Here is a 17,042-nt window from a genome sequence, read left to right as displayed (position 1 = left end):
GGGAGGGTAAAGCCTGATTCTCGGCAAAGGGAAGTCAGGCAAAGTGCCTAAAACTGAAAAAATCAAAGACAGGATCAATATAACCATATTCTTTGGTGATATCAAAAACACAAACGAAAAAAATCAGCCAAAAGCGTTTCATGCGTCTGCCTCTAGCGAGTAAAAAAAAAAACAACACAAGGAAATGATGGAAGACTGCCACTTTCCATAACAAATTTTGCAGAACTACAACTCTTTAAATAAACTATGTACATATATATTTGATTACAAAAAATGAGTGTTTCTTTAAAAAAAGACAAGACTGGGGCGCCTGGGTGGCTTAGTTGGTTGAGCATCCAACTTCGGCTCAGGTCATGATCTCACGGTCTGTGGGTTTGAGCCCCACGTCCGGCTCTGTGCTAACAGCTCAGAGCCTGGAACCTGCTTCAGATTCTGTGTCTCCTCTCTCTCTGCCCCTCCCCCACTCATTCTCTCCCTCTCCCTCTCTCTCTCTCTCCCTCCCTCCCTCTCTCTCTCTGTCTCTCTCTCAAAAATAAACATTAAAAATTAAAAAAAAAAAAAAAAAAAGACTGGCTGCTGCAGGGTGTTGCTACCTTCAAGAGGTGTCCACCACTTTGCACAGAGGGGTGTCCACCAGGATTTCAAAATTTTTAAAAAAATTTTTAACATTTATTTATTTTTGAGAGACAGAGAGCACAAACAGGGGAGGCGCAGAAAGAGAGAGGGAGACAGAAGCCGAAGCAGGCTCCAGGCTCTGAGCTGTCAGCACAGAGCCCAACGAACCATGAGATCATGACCTGAGCCGAAGTCAGACACTTAATCCACTGAGCCACCCAGGTGCCCCTGTCCACCAGGATTTCAAAGGGCAACATGCCGGGGAGGGGGCTCTTCCTACTTCCTGCCATATGTCATCATTCATACTGTGACCCTGAACTTGATTCTCAGAAAAATCAGAGAGGGCTTTCTAAGGAAGACCATGTTTGACCTGGCTCCTGAGAATCACAGAATTTCCAAAACGAAGGAGCACTTCAGGTGGGTGTTAAAGGTGAAAGCCTGGCAGACAGAGAGAAAGATGTTCTGGAATGACAGTAGCTCTGTTTGGCGGCCCAGAAGGCAGATGCAGTGCTCTGGGATGGAGACAGAAGAACAATTAGGTGGCTAATGGCACTGTTTGGGGCAGGGTACTCGCAAAATGAGGTCCGTGGGCCACCTGCATCAGGGTCCTAAATATCACTCAGTGCTTCCATCTTCAGGAGGGGGAATCTGCATTATAGTATGTTTTCTGGGTGAATCCTGCACACCACTAAAATTTGAGAAACACTGGTCTAGCGGGAGGAGATAACATCTTGAAATAAAATAGTAACAGTTTGAATGGAAAGGAGGAAACAGTCATCAGACCGAGGGCCTCTTGGATCCAGAACTGGCCTCTGCCAGCAGTCAGGGCACCTGGCCCCACTGCCTAAAGAAGTGTCGATGATAGGGAGCCAGCAACACCCCACACTTCCTGCCCACCACCTCCCGCCATCGCTGCCTCGTAAAAGGACCTCCACTCCATACGATACGGCGTGAAAAGTACTGACCTCCAGTCTCAGCTTTTCCACTATGTGTGTGTTTTAACAAGTCATTTCATTGCTTGGGTCTCGGTTTCCTCAACCGTAAAATAGGGTGGTTAGACTAGATTACCTCAAAGGCCACCTCAAATCTAACCTCCTGAAAACAACTATGGATGATATTCAGAATCTAAGAGAACTCCTGAAAAAAAAACAAAAAAAAACAAAAAATAAGAACCCCAATAGAAAAATTGGCCAAGAATATGAACAGGCAACTTATAAAAGAAGAAACTCAAAAAACTAACAAGCATATAAAGAGGTGTTCACGCCCGTTAATAATCAGAAAAATGCAAATTAGAACAATGGACTTCATACTTATTAGATTGGCAAAAAATGGAAAGCTGGATCACGTCTCGTTTGGCAGGGATGTGGGGCTACGGGGACCCTGGTGCGCCCCTGAAGGAGCACAGTCGGGTAGAGACAGCCTGGAGAGCAATCTGGAACTACTTAAGCCAAATTAAGCGTATGCCTCCCTGTGACCTAGCAAGTCTGCCCAGGCCCCTGTGTGTCGCCCACAGAAACGATCACACAGGCCTGTGATGGAACCCACATGAGGACATCAAGTGCAGGAGGCTGGATGAGTGAGCAGGTAAAATTTATAGAGTGCTACAGAATGGCACAAGCAACTGACTAGCTGTCCATTTGGCAACACGGCTGGGTCTTGAAAACAATGCTGAGTGGAAAAATAAGGGGGGGGGGGACCCTAACAATACTCTATAACCCTGACAGCACACAAGTCCTTACAATGTCCCAGAAGGCCCTAGATGATCTTCCTCCCCCTCCCCCCACATTCCCTCTACCTCCCTGACAGCACCCCTGTCCCCAGTGCTCACTCTGGCCCAGCCTCACCAGCCACCCTGCTGTAGTCAACACATGCAGGATGGTGATGCTGCTACAGGACCTTTGCACTGGCTACTCCCTCCATCTAGAATCATAAGCATTCAAAATCCTCTACGCACATGCGCACGCACGCGCGCGCGCGCACACACACACACACACACACACACACACACACACACACACCCTTGGTCCCCCTTACTCAGCTCTATTTCTACCTCAGACAACAATCAAATGTAATAAGTGAAAGGTAGTAAGTACTATCTCCCCACTCCCACCTTTTACTATGTGAGTGAGAATTTTTGCCTGTTTTGTTCGCTGATGTCCCCCAAGGCCTAGAACAGAGCCTACCATAAAAGAGGCACTTAATACATTTTGTTGACTAATTGAATGATTACAACACCATACCACTCACACACATGTCAAATGCAATTTTAAACACATTCACTGGGGCATCCAATTCTTGATTTTGGCTCACGTCGTGATCTCACGGGGCATTACTTGAGCCCCGTATCCCTGCTTGAGATTCTCTCTCTCCCTCTCTCTCTCTCTCTGCCTCTCCCCAACTTGCACTCTCTCTGAGAATAAATAACATTTAAAAACAAAATAAATAAATAAACACATTCAATGAATATCATTCAATGAATGGTGAGTGAGAATGAGGGTTAAAGGATATTAAATTTATTTTTTTTAATGTTTGTTTTTGAGAGAGAGAGAGAGAGAGAGAGAGAGCATGAGCAGGGGAGGGGCAGAGAGAGAGGGAGATACAGAATCTGAAGCAGGTTCCAGGCTCCGAGCTGTTAGCACAGAACCCAACACGGGGCTCAAACTCACAAACTATGAGATAGTGACCTGAACCCAAATTGGACACTTAACCGACTGAGCCACCCAGGTGCCCCAAGGATATTAAATTTAAAAAGGGAAGGGCTTAGCATGGAAAGACGATGAGAAGGTGCCATTTAGTGAGGAGTATGGGTAATTTAGGCTTGTGTAATTGAGATTAACACAGGGAGGTGACATCACTGTCCACTCACCCTCCCCTCTGCCCATCAGCACATCTGTTGAGAGTTCCCCTTCTTGTCAGATCTTTGCCTGAAAAAACCAAGCCCTGGCTGTGGGGAAGGGCCCTCTGTTCCATCTACACAGCTGCCGTCTCTGAGATTTCAAGGTCACAACAGAGCTGAGGATACCTCGTGGGCAACAGTGCACACAACCACACCCCTCCCACCCCCGGCTCCTCAGTTTCCCCAAACAAAAGCTCTGCCTGAGGAGGAGGGGACTGGGCTCCACCCAGAATGGTACCTCAGACTGTAGAGCGAGTTCCAACTCACAAAGCCTTTCTGCAGCCTTGAAAGATCTTACTGTCCCATTGTATGAATACGAAAACTAAGGTTTAAAAAGGTTAGCAGTCATCCTATGTCACCTTGTTAGTGCCCGGCAGGACCGACATGTGCAGCGACCAGTTCTTCTTGACTCCGTGTTTTGTGTTTTCACTACCAATATCATCTGTCGCTCGGTGCAAAGAAGACGGCCCTGTTAGGGAAACCGACAAAATTAATTCTTCCAGATTTGATTTTGCATGATTCTCCCATCAGCTCTTTCCTGTTGCTAACCGCTCTTTGTCTCTAGGATTCAAATTCAAAACCTGTGGATTTGATACAGGCAGTCTGAAAGCTAATGTTAGAAAATAAGGCCAAACAGATCATCTATTACTATTAAGAATAAAGGATTTAAAAGGATTATCTGCTCTTTGCAAGCCGCCAGACGGGTGGAGACAGCACACTGGCAATCCACTCTGGCAATAAGTTCTGATATTGCTAGGGTGGGGGGGGGGGGGTTGAGGGAGGACCCAGTGGGAATCTGGGGCGATCTGAAGGCAGTGCTGGGTGGTTGACAAGGATCAGATTAGGAAAGGGTGCAGCTAACTGGTTTCTTAAGCAGACCAATTATTTAGGCCAAGAGATTAATACTTAAGAACAATACAGTCTGGGGGCACCTGCATGGCTCAGTTGGTTGAGCGCCTGACTTCAGCTCAGGTCTTGATCTCATGGTTCTTGGGTTCGAGCCCTGCGTCAGTCTCTGTACTGACAGCTCAGAACCTGGAACCTACTTTGGATTCTTTGTCTCCCTCTCTCTCTGCCCCTCCGCCCTTCATCCTCACTAACACGTGCTCTGTCTCTCTCAAAAATAAATGAACATTAAAAACATTTGGGGGGGGGCACCTGGGTGGCTCAGTCAGTTAAGCGTCTGACTCCAGCTCAGGTCATGATCTCGCGGTCTGTGAGTTCAAGCCCCGAGTCGGGCTCTGTGCTAACAGCTCAGAGCCTGGAACCCACTTCAAATTCTGTGTCTCCCTGTCTCTCTGCCCCTCCCCCACTCATGCTCTGTCTCTCTCTCCCTCTCTCTCTCTCTCTGTCAAAAATAAATAAACATTTTTTAAAAAATTTAGTTAAAAAAAAAAACACAGCCTGGGGGCATCTGGGTGGTTCAGTTGGTTGAGCATCCAACTTCAGCTCAGGTCATGATCTCATGGCTCATGAGTTCGAGCCCCAAATCAGGGCTCACTGCTATCAGCGCAAAGCCTGCTTTGGATCCTATGTCCCTCTCTCTCTCTCTGCCCCTTCTCCTGCTCACGTGCTTTCTCTCAAAAATAAATAAAACTTTTTTTTTTAAAAAAAAGAACAATACAGTCCGGTGTATGACTTGGGGTCTACTTGGATGCCCACTCACTGAAGTGACCATAGGCGCGTTCCCAGTCAGCAAGGTGGATAAGAACAGGCCTGATCCTTTGATCTGGTCTCCCTCAGAAGTAGTTCATGGCTTATAGTTCTTCACCTCACTGAACCTGGCCCATACACGTGGGTACACTTGGTGGGAGCTCTATAATCCTCTCACTGAAGGCCATGTGATTACGGCTTTACACTGAAGCCCTGAAACCTTGCAAGTCTCCTACTAGGAAGCCTCTTTGGGATTACCAGTTGTCAGTGAAAATCCGTTTAGGCTGATCTCTTCTCAAACCCTCATCCCCACCCAACAAACAACACATAAAAAGAAATCAGACTTAAGGATCACTGTTATAGAGGCATTGAGATATTTCCTCATGAGCTGCGTGGACCTTGAACACATTGTAATCTCTGTCACTCTCATTTTCCCTCAAGTTAAAATGGGGATTAAACTCGTGTGTGGTCCTAAAATTTAGAGATTATTTCTATGAGGAGCTAATACCCAACCCCTGGCACAAAATAAGCCTTTGAAAAATGGTACCTTCAGGGAAAGATAAGCCATCTTAGCCACCACCCCTCCCCTCCACTTTCATCCCACCCCCCCATCCCCCCCACCCGACCCCTCATGGAAACCTTCCCTTTCAGATGGTACTCGGACAATCTAATGTTACCTGACACCTACCAGCTGCATGACCTTAAACAAGTCATTTGCTCTCTCCAGGCTTCAGTTTTGTCATTAATAAAAATAAAGGCCATGGACCAGAGGTATCCCTGCCACCTCCCAATTTTGATGTTTGTGATTATGAGTTTTAGTACAAAAGAGCTCTACGAGCAGCGAATTTTGATTTCTCTAAACCTTACAGATGGCTTGTGCGTAGTTTTATTTAAGCTCAAAAGAGAAACAAGCAAACAAAACAGTGTCTGGAGAATGAGACAGAACTCGGCCCTCAGACCTTGAAACCCAGGCAGAGATTCACGTAAGCAAACAAGAACACAAGATGCATTCAATTCGCATAAACTGTGGTCATAGAAGAGAAAACAAACCTCTCAGCCTGGAGATGCTAGGGAGTGCTTCAGCAAGGAAGAGACTTCTGAGCTGGGATTTCAAGGATGGAGGTCAGGGTAAAAACATTTCAAACAGAGGGAAGCATGTGCAAAGTCCCCAAGAGAGGTGAGGGTGTGACACATGGAAGGATTCAAAAGGGGAGAACACCATAGCTACAGTATAGACAAGAGTGCTGCAAAACAAAGTGCGAGAGACAAAAAAAGCCAGATCATGCAGGACCTTGAGGGCTATGGAAAGACAGGAAGTCACTGAAGGGCTGTAAGCCCAAGGCAGATATGACCAAGTGTGAATCTTTGAATTTTTTTAAATGTTTATTTATTTCTGAGACAGAGAGAGACAAAGCATGAGCAGGGGAGGGGCAGGGAGAGAGGGAGACACAGACTCCGAAGCGGGCTCCAGGCTCCAGGCTCCTAGCCGTCAGCACGGATCCCGACGTGGGGCTCGAACCCACGAACTGCGAGATCATGAGCTGAGCCGAAGTCCGGCGCTTAACTGACTGAGCCACCCAGGCACCCCAAATGTAAATCCTTTAAAAAGTGACTCTGGCTATGGCTGTCGTGAAGAAATCAAATTAGAAGCAGAAAGCAAGGATACAGGGAGACAACTGGGGGATACTGCAAGAGTCCGGATGAAGGAGGATCGTGGTTTCCTGGTGGCAGTGGGGACGGAGAGAAGTAGATGATCAGAGAGGCCCTTAGGAGGTAAAGACAGGGAATTGGCAAAGGACTGGATAAGACAGCGAGGGAGAGGGAGGTAGCAAGGATGAATTCCAGGGCTCGATGTCCACAACCGGCTGGACGGTCCGGTCCTAGAAGGGACGCTTAGAGTCACCGGAGCTGGGTTTTATTACCTTGAGATTCATACGGCAGCACAGGAGAGACGCCAGGCTGGCGATATGAGTGGACAGTTCCGTGGCATCTCAGTTGCAAATGTTGACACAGGATTCCTCGGTGAGAAGTCTGCTGAAGCCAGAGTTCCGTATGAGATTACCTGGAGAAAAGAGTGTCCAAGGAGAAGAGAGGCCGAAGCAAGCCCACGTTTAGATGAGTAAAAAGGGATGAACGGCAAGTGACTGAGAAGAATGAGAAGGAGGAAGAAAAACACAAAAGTCTTTTCTCAGACTCTGACAAATTGTTTTTCATTGGCTCTGCTTTTACAAAGAAAACCTGAAAAAGCAAGCAAACAAACCGCCAAAGCCAAAGGGAAAGATTAAAAATAAAGAAGCCCGGCTATTCCATGTATATAATGATTATTCCTCAGATTACCAAGAATTACCCCAAGAATTGCCAAAATTCTCACTTCTTAAGGAAGATTGTTTATTTATTTAGAAAGCCCATGCCATGCTTCCCTTTAGGCAGATTATACTTACCCATCAATTGACTTTGGCCTTGGCCGTATGACAATGGATGTGGGCAGATGTGATACACACGATGTCCAAGCAGAAACTTTAAATATGCCTTACAGATTGGCTCCGGCTCTCTGGAGTTTCTGTCCTTCACCATGAGAACAGCATGTTTCTTCAGCTGGGATCCCGAGGTGAGAGGACACAAAGCAGAACATAACCCAGGGAAGCCCAGGAAAGGCAGCATTAATTCAGCCCTCAGATAACATGAGCCAGAAATTAAGTGTACGTGATTTTCAGCCACTGAGCTTTGGGGGCTATTTGTTACTGCAGCAAAAGAAGACTAATACACTTGTCCATAGTGAGATTTCTTTACAATTAAATCTAATCATGTGTAACTCCAGTAGAAAGAGCAAAAGGACTCTCTTTGTCTAGAACATATTACATATCTGCCACTAATAAGCAAAGTACAGACTTTGTCTCATTGTAATCACCATGGCAATTATTTGCACCATGTTACATGAACAAACTGAGGCTCAGATCATTTAAGCCCATTTCCCACGATTGCAAAACTAGCGCATGGTGGAAATGGAACAAAAATTCGTCTGATTCCAAAAGCCTGTGCACTCTCCATGTTGCCATATTAAAGGATTTGCTAGAAAGCAGACCCAGATCTCCTGCGTGGGAAGCGAGAAAAAAGTGGTGACCCATCCGTGTAGGCTCAGGTCTACTCGCATCTGTGGGTACATATGCTGCTGTTGAGCAAGCCCAGAGGAGCCAGCTAGAGGACATCTGTAACCCTGAATCTGAAATTTCACATTGCCACAAACTCCACCTTCCTCTCACCAGTGCTATCACCGCTGAGAAAATGGAAGCTATAAGGTGCAACTCAGAGCTCAAGTCAGATCACAATAAACATTGGGAACAAAGGTTGCCTTTCATCTCGATCTATATAGCCACGTAACCCAAGTGACTTTTTTTAAAAGCTCACTATGATCTGGGGCGTCTGGGTGGCTCAGTCGGTTAAGCATCCAACTTTTGGTTTCAGTTCAGGTCAGGATCTCACGGTTTCATGGGTTCGAACCCCATGTTGGGCTCTGCACTGACAATGTGGGGCCTGCTTGGGATTCTCTCTCTCTCTCTCTCTCTCAATCTCTCTCTCTCCACACCTCCCCCACTGGTGCTGTCTCTATCTCTCTCAAAATAAATAAGCTTTAAAAAAATATAAATAGGGATGCCTGGGTGGCACAGTCGGTTAAGCGTCCGACTTCAGCCAGGTCACGATCTCTCGGTCCGTGAGTTCGAGCCCTGCGTCGGGCTCTGGGCTGATGGCTCAGAGCCTGGAGCCTGTTTCCGATTCTGTGTCTCCCTCTCTCTCTGCCCCTCCCCCGTTCATGCTCTGTCTCTCTCTGTCCCAAAAATAAATAAACGTTGAAAAAAAATAAATAAATAAAAAATAAAAAATATAAATAAAAGCTCACTATGATCAACCCTTACGAATTCAGCTTGGTTTTCCCACCTAATCCTTGGTGATGGAAATCACATCTGCCTTCCCGAATCTTGAGACAAAACTAAACCTTTAACATGTGAAGAACGAAAGATAAGCAAGATACATTAACCACTTATCAGTGTTCATTTATCCTTTGAGGAGTTTTGTGCTGTGCCTGAGATTTAACGTTGCCTTGTAGATTCCCTGATGGGAGCTGGTGGTGATAGCGAGGGTGGTGATGTGCCCTGGAAAGGCAGAAGCACTGAGGTTACACAAGGCTGGGCTTAAATCCTGCACTGCCTCTTACTAGCTCTGTGACCTTGGAAACTTGACTTTACCTCTCCGAACATCAGTTTCCATTTTGCAAAATGTGGATGAAAGTAGCTAATTCAATGAGTTGTCTGGCGATCAACTGAGATGGTCTGTTCACTTCGCTGCGGATCACTGGCCTCTGCCTCGAGCTGCAAAGAGACTCAGTGGCCAAAATGAGGTCTCTCAGAGCATCTTCTTCTGTTAGTTCTTCGTGTCCCCTTTAATGGCCGTATCAGCCTCATCATAGGACAGACAACATTTTTCCAAGCTCCTTCCCCACATTACCTCTAACCTTACAACCTTGAAGCAGAACAAACTACATTACACTCATTTTAGGGATCAGCAAACTGAGAGGTGAAATGGCTTGCCCCAGATTAGAGCCGGTCCTCCCGTCACCCAAGCTGGTGCCTTTTCCACTCTCCGCCCCACCTCCCGCTCCTGGCTGCTAAGCTGTGACCCCCTCCATTGTTTTCATTGAGATCTCTGAAGGGAAGAAAAAGAAATTTCCTATCAGGACCCCTCCAAAAATATTGATTGAAGTCTTGTTCACCAAAAACTACAAATTATTGTTGAGAGAAATTAAAGATCTAAATAAATGGAGATCTGTATTCATGGATCAGACAGCTCAATATCACTGAGGTAGCGATTGATCAGTAAATTCAACAATCCAAAAAAAAAAAAAAAAAAAAATCCCAGCAGGCTTTTTGCAGACAATGACAAGCTGGTCCTAATATTTGCAGAGAAATGCCAAGAACCTAGAGCACCCAAAACACAATTTGGAACACAGTTGGAGGACTTATACTTCCTAATTACAGAACTTATCATAAAGCTACAGTAATCAAGACTGTGTGGTACTGACCATAAAGAGAAACATGTAAATCAATGCAATAAAACTGAGAGTCCAGAAATAATCCCTTACATTTTCAGCCAATTGATTTTCAACACACGCACCAAGGCAACTCAAAGGAGAAAGGATCATCTTTTTGAAATAGTGTACTGGAACATGTGGATATCCACCTGCAAAAAAAAAAAAAAAAAAATTATATTCCTACTCACACCATACTTAGAAATTAACTCAAAATTAATCAAAGCCTCATGTAAAAGCTAAAACTATAAAAGATTAAGAAGAAAATCTAAAATATCATAAAATCTAGGGAAAAATCTGTATGACCTTGAATAGGCAAAGATTTCTTAGATAAGACACCAAAAGCACGATTCAAAATAGAAAAAAAAAAAAAAAAGATTCAGTGGACTTAAACCCACATTACACCTCCTGGAATGAAAAAGACAGGTAATAACAAAGGTTAGTGAGGATGGAGAGAAACTGGAACCTTCATGAATTTCTGATGGAATTGCAAAATTTGCAGTTTCTCAAAAAGCTTAACATAAATTTACCATGCAAGCCAGGAAGTTCACTCCAAGAGCAATGGGAACATACATCCATACAACAGCTTGAACTTGAGTGCTCACAGCAGCATTATTTATAAAAGTACCAAAGTAGAAACAATCCAAATCCAAACCTCAGTCAACTGAGTATGGATAAATAAAATGTAGCATATCCATACAATGTAACACTATTTAGCAATAAAAAGGAACAAAATACCAGGGTGCCTGGGTGGTCCCCACCTTGAGTGTCCAACTCTTGATTTCTGCCCAGGTCATTATTCATTGGCTCTGGCTCCACGCTGAGTGTAGAGCCTGCTTAAGATTCTCTCCCTCTGTCCCTCTCCCCTACTCGCATTCTCTCTCCCTCTAAAATAAACGTTTTTAATGTTTATTTATTTTTGAGAGAGAGAGAGAGAGAGAGCACGAGCAGGAGAGGGGCAGAGAGAGAGGGAGACACAGAATCCGAAGTGGGTTCCAGGCTCTGAGCTGTCAGCACAGAGTCTGACGCGGGGCTCGAACCCATGAACCGTGAGATCATGACCTGAGCCGAAGTCGGACACAACCGACTGAGCCACCCAGGCGCCCCTATTTAAAAAATAAAATTTCTTTAAAAAAAGGAAAAAAATACTGACACAGGCCACAACTTGGATGAACCTCGGAATTGCTATGCTAAAGTAAAAAAAAAGCCAGGCACAAAAGACTACGTATCATATGACTCCATTCACGTGAAATGTCCAGAAAAGGCAAAACTATAGAGGTAGAATGCAACTTTGCGGTTGCCTGGATCTGAACTGGGCACAGGAACTGACTGCAAACAGGCACCAAGGATCTTTCTGGGGTGATGGAAATATTCTAAAACTGGATTGTGGGAATGGCTGCACAGCCCTGTGAATTTACTAAAACTCACTGAACTGTAGATTTAAAACAGATAAAGTTCATGGTAAGTAAATTATACTTCAAAACCTCTAGTTTTTAAGAGGTCTTAATCAATTCCTGTGCAAAATATCTCACACAAGGTGAAGGAGGAATCCCAGATGGGTCTGCTCCACAGCTTCCCCCGCGTTCTGTTCTCGGCCAAGGACACCTGAGCCCCTCTCTCCGCACTAAGAGCTATTTCCTGCAGCAGCTGGGTTCAACTCCTGCACCTTAGTGACTCTGAGCAGCCCCGACTCAGGCCTCCGCGGCAAAGCTCACCTTGTGGAAATACTGTAAGAGCTATAAATACTTTAGGTCCTACGGGAGCCCTGTCACTTGTCTGCCACGGCACCAGTGACCTAGGGCAAGGAAAATTCTATTCCTAGGCACACTGAGTGTCCGTGAGCAGCCTGGTTGCAAGGCATTCTCAGATAATAAACGCTCTTTTGCGGCATGGTTTGGACCCTTAAGACATCTAGGCTCTCTTAAAAGCTAATTCCTGCAAGCTAATTGTAGCCAGTATCCCTGAAAACCAGGATGAAGGCATGTAACTAAAACCGAAGCCCATTCACCAGGCGGAGGGGCTGGAGAACCTGGTTTTAGAGCAATTCCACCCTTCTCAACCTGGACGGCATCATAAAGCCACCTGATAAGCTTTTTTTTTTTTTTAATGTTTATTTATTTTTGAGAGAGAGATCGAGCAAGCAAGGGAGGGGCAGAGAGAGGGAGACAGAGAATCCCAGGCAGGCTCCACACTGTCAGATGCAGAGCCCGGCACAGGGCTTGAACTCACCAACCATGAGATCATGACCTGAGCCAAAATCAAGAGTTTGATGCTCAACCAACTGAGCCACCCAGGCGCCCCTGCTGGTAAGCTTTTTAAAAATACTATATACCTGGGCACCTCTGCCATCTCGCTCCTGCCCCGCCCCTGTTCTCCCCCTCCCCCACCCCCCCTCACCTCCCCAGATTCTGGATCTGACTGGCCCAGAATGTGGCCAGGGCATCAGTATTTTTTTTAAGCTCTGCAGTGATTCTCCGGTGCATCCAGGGCTCAGAGTTACCAACTTCAGAAGGAAATGGTGTCAAAACAAGGTCTTCCTTCCATCCGTAACACTCGAGCCTTACAACACTTCTCCCTGATGCCTGGGGGGCTCAGTCGGCTGAGCGTGTCCGACTTCGGCTCAGGTCATGATCTCACGGCTCATGAGTTCGAGCCCCACGTCGGGCTCTGTGCTGACAGCTCAGAACCTGGAGCCTGCTTCTGATTCTGTGTCTCCCTCTCTCTCTGCTGCTCCCCCTCTCATGCTCTGTCTCAGAAATAAATAAACATTAAAAAAATTTTTTAAAAACACTTCTCCCTGAACCAGGGCCTTCTCCTTATCTAGTAAGAGCAGCGGCACAAAGCCAGCCGACGTGGGACCCCAGGATACTGTCATTTGCAGTGTAGATGCTGCCAGTGTATATGAGTTTATCCCAAATGGGTTCATGTTAAGGGAATTGACCCGTACATCCTTAATCATAACACCTGAAAGAAGAGGTAATGTAATTACGTAACCAGAAGTGGAGAGGCTAAAAGAAAAAGGCAGTCTTTATTAGCCACATTTAAGAACTTCTCAAGACCAAGAATAAAACCAATTAGGACCCAGTGCAATAGGAACACAGTATTAAATATTAAAGGCAATCAAACATTAATCTTAGACCTGAGTGATCATGAGAATGTAGGACAGCGCTGTCTGCGGACCTGAGTGGACAAAAAAGCTTTGCGGATGAGGCACAGCTCTAGCTGGGCTTTGCAAGACTGACAGAATTTCAACTGAGGACATAAAAGGACAATAAAAAATTATCACCAATAACAATCATTGCAATAGTGCTTACCCTAAAGCAGGCACTCCCGAGCATCATTTGGTTCTGAACCTCACAACCACCTTATTTTACAGATGAGGATATGGGGGCTTGAAGGAGTTTTAAAACATGCCCACACTCCCAGTCCACAAGCAAAGCTGGACCCCATGTAACCTGACTTCAGAATCTGGGCACCCAGGCCACAGCAGAGAAACAGACAGGAATCCATCACTTGTGTGATACCGCGCACGGAATCCACTATGCCAGGAATGCCGGGCCTTTGTCACCAGGGCGCAGAGGAGAAAACTGCCCAAATGGGACAAGGTCAGACCATCCACGTGGCTCTGACACGCCATGGCCCAGAAAGAGGGGGTACCCCAGATATTAAGCCAGCTGCAAGCGGGATTTCCCGTTTCAGAAATGCAAGACAAGACAGGCATCCGAAGAAGCGAGTATGAGGAGGGAAGCACAGGTCTGGAGACTTCCAGGGGGTGGGGTTTGGCCGGGGGCTGTGGGAAATAGCGAGGGCTGGACCAGCAAGGAATCGCTGCTAAGCATCAGTCTGTGTCCTTCCCATCAGGGACCCTCCAGAATTGTGTGAGGAGCAGGAAAGGCAGAGACCGTGAGAGGTAAGTACACAGGCAGTTCACAGAGACGACATGAAAAACTGCTGAGCGTGCCTTCCTTGGCTTAACCACCTGTTTCAAAATGCCTCGTTGTAAAGTGACCAACTGTGTCACCGGGTGCCCAGTGTATGTTTTCATCCCTGGGAGCACACCCAGGTGAGTGTCTGCAAAAGGCATACGGACGTGGGATCTCTGCCTGCAAGGAACAGACGATCTTGCTGGAAAGAGAGGGAATAGTACTTATGAGTGATCTCCTTGCGTCATTGGAACCCAATTAAGAGAAGTCCCAGAAGAAAGGGGAAACAAGGAAGGAAGCAAGCAAGGAAAAGAGGGAGGAGCGGGGGAGAAGGAAGGAAAGGCAGAATGAAAGAGAGGAAGGAAGGGAAGGAGAGAAGGGAGAGAGAGAAGGAGAGAGAGGGAGAGAAAGGAAGAAGAGAGGGAGAGAGATACCCACGTTCCCAGAAGACGTTCATTCAGGGGGACGGCCATCAAAGCGTGAATCACATACGATCTGCATCAGAATCGCCCGAGACGCTTCGCAACAGGACAGACTCTCTGAAGTGGGACTTCAGAACTGAAGCCATCAGAGGAATTGCCTGGAAGGAATCTGGGGCACTCTGAAGTCCGAAAACTACTAGTGTGAGCATTGCCTGTGGTCAGTCCACACGCTCAACGCCTGGACCTGCCCCTTCGTCTCCAGCTACAGACCATACAAACAATCTCATGTTCGGGTTGGTGGGCCCGAAGCTGCGCGAACTCTTATGCCATCAGATAAAGATGAGACGACACTTACAGTAAAGTACGGTTCTCGGAGCGAGGCAGACTCCAATTCAAATCCCACTCCCACTTCTTCGCAGCCACAAGACTTTAGGCAAATTACTTAAACCCACGAAGCGTCAGGCGACTCATCTTAAAACCCTCAAGAGACTGTTGACAGTGATCATCGGGCAGCACCCACTGCTGCCTCGCAGCTCACTGCCTTTCGTTGGCTGACTTTGAAGACCGGACTTCTTAGAAGTATTCTTTGAGTGCTAACCCTAGTTAGACATCAAAACTGCAGTGCCCTTAAGCATTTCGTCTGTTTGATCTTACTCATTCCTTAGAACATTCTCCTGACATCATGGCCTCCAAGCTATCCCACATGCATTTCTATCAGAAGCATACACACACACACACGCACCTGTATACCCTCTTTATTCTTGTAAACCCACATACACCCTTCAACATCCCATTCAAGCATCACCTCTACTTTAAAAACTTCCCAGACCCCAGACCCTTGCCCCACGTCAACCATACCCACCGCCTGTGACTGCTCACAGAAACTGAATGAGCTCCACAGGTCTGATCTCACCACATTCTGATGACTGATCTTCTGCTGTCTCTCCCCACTGGACAATGGTTTCCCCAAGGGCTAATACTTACTGATCTCTGTAACCCCAGCACTGAATATCATGCCTAGAATGCAGAAGCATTCCATAATTTGTTAATATATTCCATATGTAAAATGTGAAATTATGAAACTGATTTCTTACAGTGTTACAACTTTCTACTCATACCATTGTTTTCAAAAGCCAGTGTCAGGGGTGCTTGGGTGGTTCCCCTGGTTGAGCGTCCAACTTCAGCTCAGGTCATGATCTCACGGTTCATGAGTTTGAGGCCCACGTCGGGCTCACTGCTGTCAATGCAGAGCCTGCTTCAGACCCCCTGTCCCCCTCTCTCTCTGCCCCTCTCCTGCCCATGCTCTCTCTCTCAAAAATAAATCAAAACACTTTTTTAAAAAGCCAGTTTAAGTCAGAGAAAAAAAAATAATCACTCTGGTTTAGTTTATTGGGGTTTTGAACAATCTGAATCAGAGCCACTCAGCTTGATCCCCCCACCTTATTCATTAGATTTGGCTCTGAATTACAGAATCCGCTCTGATAAAAGGAAGATTTCCCACCATCAAACGTGTTAACAAGACAGTCTCTGACTCTGAAGGCAATTCAAGTCAATGCAACAAATACTGATCAAGTATAAAGCACTAAGATAGACTCTAATTTGTAATTCTACAAAAAGAATACTTCCTGGGGTGCCTGGGCGGCCGAGTCAGTTAGGCATTGTGAGTTCAAGCCCTGCATCAGGCTCAGTGCTAACAGCTCAGAGCCTGGAGCCTGCTTCCTATTCTGTGTCTCCCTCTCTCTGTGCCCCTCCCCTGCTTATTAAAAAAAGAGAGAGAGAGAATACTCTGGGGCACCTGGGTGGCTCAGTTGGTTAAGTGTCCGACTTCGGCTCAGGTCATAATCTCGCGGTGCATGGGTTCAAGCGCCACGTCGGGCTCTGTGCGGACAGCTCAGAGCCTGGAGCCTGCTTCAGATTCTGTGTCTCCCTCTCTCTGCCCCTTTCCTACCTCTCTCTCTCTCTGTCTCTGTCTCTCTCTGTCTCTCTCTCTCAAAACTAAATAAACATTAAAAAAATAAAAAAATAAAAGCATACTTCTAAAGTCATAGCATTCCAGACAGAACTTCCCAAGGTGCTGACCTCCTGGTTGACTGACAGGCTCTTCCCCAGACCATCTGTGGGTGTCTGCCTTGCTGTGCAAACCCAAATTGCCCCCTTTATGAATCGCTGTCCATGACGTTTTCTTGCCATTTGCTATGACTGAGCTCACCTTTTCCATTCCAACCATCAATGGTCACGTTTCAAAAGTCTACTTAAATAACAGCTATCATTTCTTGAGTGGATCTATGTGCCAGGCACCCTAGTAGAGGTTTTACGTACACACAATCACTTTAAATCCCAGCAACACTATGACACAGGTACTAAAAGCACCTCATTTCACACACGGAACGTAATACGTGGTGGAGCCAGACGTGACTTCAGAACCCACGGTCTCAGCCACAGAGGTGCACACC

Source organism: Prionailurus bengalensis, chromosome E4, assembly GCF_016509475.1.
Source record: "Prionailurus bengalensis isolate Pbe53 chromosome E4, Fcat_Pben_1.1_paternal_pri, whole genome shotgun sequence".
NCBI classification, from domain to species: domain Eukaryota; kingdom Metazoa; phylum Chordata; class Mammalia; order Carnivora; family Felidae; genus Prionailurus; species Prionailurus bengalensis.
Note: the sequence above shows the minus strand (reverse complement) of the source record.